The following is a 2,365-nucleotide window of genomic DNA, read 5'->3' as shown; positions in this document are numbered from 1 at the left end:
TCGCAAATTTAGGAGAAAGTAAGAGAAATCAAATGAGGATTCCCCGTTGTCCTTTCGACGGAAATTTTCAAGCTATATTAAAAAACCAGGAAAGGAAATGATTAGTGAATTTTTATGTTTAGGAACATTAATGAATTCCGAATACATTGTTAAATTCTCCAACACACATTATAATCATTTATCAATCCTGACGTAGAAAGAGCTAATCATTTGTCAGTACCAAGAAGTAAGGATAAACTAATTTCTGTCAATGGATTCTAATGAAATAAATGTATATGAAAACTAGTTAGTAAAAAGTTTACCATTCCTGGGGGTCTGCTGACTCAATATGGCAGGTTCTTCAAAATGGACGCTGATACTTTGCTTTATTGCCAATAACTCCTATAGTACTACAAGTAACTGAAAAATTATTACAAATTTATTGTAGTGTACATAATGGGCTTTGATTCGAACCCTACTTGTGTTCATTATATTTAATAATTTTCGGTTTTTCTAAAACTAATAACTTTTTTTTTTTTTTTTTAATGACGAGAATTCATCATTTTATGAACTCATTTTTAGAAATATCATTAAAATTTCTATTCTTGGGATAGCAACCTAAAGAAGTCATCCATATTTGTTTTTACTTACTTCGTCTATTATTTTATGTAATTAAACTCTACCTGTGCATCTTATTCTTGTTAATTATTACTGTATTTTTATCGTATTTCAACTTCTTTTTTTATTTTATTTTTTATTCATTTTTCACATCATCTTATAATCTTATCATAGCAGTATATTTTTATGGCCTTTTATAGTTTTTAAATATGTTTTAATATTTTGTTTAAACCCTGCAATATGGGAGCTTTACAAACAGTTATTGTACAATTTTTTGAAACCATAGTAGTCCACCACAAAGACGCTTTTATAAATACATACCATAAAATAATAACCTTTGTTTAATTTAGGTTTTCCCCGGAGTAAAAATTGGGGGATATTACCCAAATTAATTATTATACTGGTAAGCTGGTTTAAAATAAGGAATTACTGATAGTTTGCTGGTAATAATGGAGTGGACTGTATTTAAATAACATGATATAATGGTTTAAAATAAAATACCTCTATTCTGGATGGTTTGAACAAAATAGTTACAATGTGATTAGTTGGTTAGTGAGAAATTTGGTTTTATTACATGAATGGGTTTAAATATTGCAGTTTACTTGTGTGATGTTCTTGAGACTTGAATGGTGATTATTGTTTGAAGATGTACATGAAAGAAGGGTTCCTCTTGGTTCCTTTTCCTCATCCTCCCGCCGCCGCCGCCTCTCTCGCCTTAGTCTAAGTTTTACTCCCTCAGCATTATGAGAAGAGACCTTATTGAAGAGTTCTGTCCCCTTCTTCTCCTGTACAGGTCAGGATGGCTTCTTTACTGGTAATCACCCCTATTTTTATTGGGGATCAAGATGGCTGCCCAAGCTTCCTACCGCTTATCCCTGCCACCAGATGGCATAATGAACCTCAGTCCAGAAGTGAGGGGGCGCCTTACTTAAACAACCTTCCTAAATAATTATGCATAAATCGCACATGAATCTTGGTAAAAAACTTTTTATATATTATGGATATTTATAAACATTTAATAGAAAAAAAAGTATTACTTAACTATCTAATTGTACATAAAATTCACTAGCATAAAATAATTCAATAAATACCAATAACATCGAGAAATATCCAACCAATAATAATGAACTAAAATATCGAAATAATAGATTTAAAAAGATTGTGATATTTTAAGGGAATATTACCAGTAATTCTGGTATTCATCATCGATATAAATATGAAACTTTGGCATCGATATTCCCAGAATATCAAATTCAGTATCCATTTTTGTATTATATTTTATATTCATAATTCATAATTATATTTTTGTCAAAAATTGAAATATTTACTAACTAATAATTATTAATCATTATAATTAACTAATAAGCTAATATTTTTCTTAAATGATTATACTAAAATATTCTTAAAAAATTTTTTATATATCAAGAAAAAATTGTTGAATAGTCATTTAAATCTGATGCAGGAAAAATAAACAGTAGCATTTAACTATCCAATTATTTTTTCCAACTCGTCTATTTCCGAATACTATGCCATTGTTTGTTGCCGGATCCCTCTTAAACAGAATACCAAACATGAGTTAGTAAGTTGTATTACGCATTTGTTACATTATTCGGATTAGATACAACCATTCTCTACCGTTGGTACTTTAAGATATATAGTGAGACATTTAGCTGAGGGTTGATGAGTTCATTCTTTAAGAATACTACTAAAATATTTGGAAGTGAGAGACCTCCGCATGTTGTTTTTTTTTTTTTTTTTTTTTTTTTTT

General features: G+C 29.1%; 1 long non-coding RNA gene across 1 annotated transcript in view; it reads right to left on the bottom strand.

Annotated features, from left to right (window-relative positions):
* Positions 1 to 1,092: 1,092 nt before the first annotated feature.
* LOC136796972 (uncharacterized) overlaps positions 1,093 to 2,365 on the bottom strand; it is a 109,215-nt gene continuing 107,942 nt past the window's right edge. Inside the window, exon 3 of the long non-coding RNA XR_010844761.1 lies at positions 1,093 to 1,538. This is a non-coding gene — a long non-coding RNA (uncharacterized lncRNA). The remainder of the gene's footprint in view (positions 1,539 to 2,365) is intronic.

Source organism: Halyomorpha halys, unplaced genomic scaffold, assembly GCF_000696795.3.
Source record: "Halyomorpha halys isolate HHAL.00 unplaced genomic scaffold, Hhal_1.1 Scaffold409.1, whole genome shotgun sequence".
In the NCBI taxonomy this organism is placed as follows: domain Eukaryota; kingdom Metazoa; phylum Arthropoda; class Insecta; order Hemiptera; family Pentatomidae; genus Halyomorpha; species Halyomorpha halys.
Note: the sequence above shows the minus strand (reverse complement) of the source record. Positions and strands in the feature narration are given on the sequence as shown.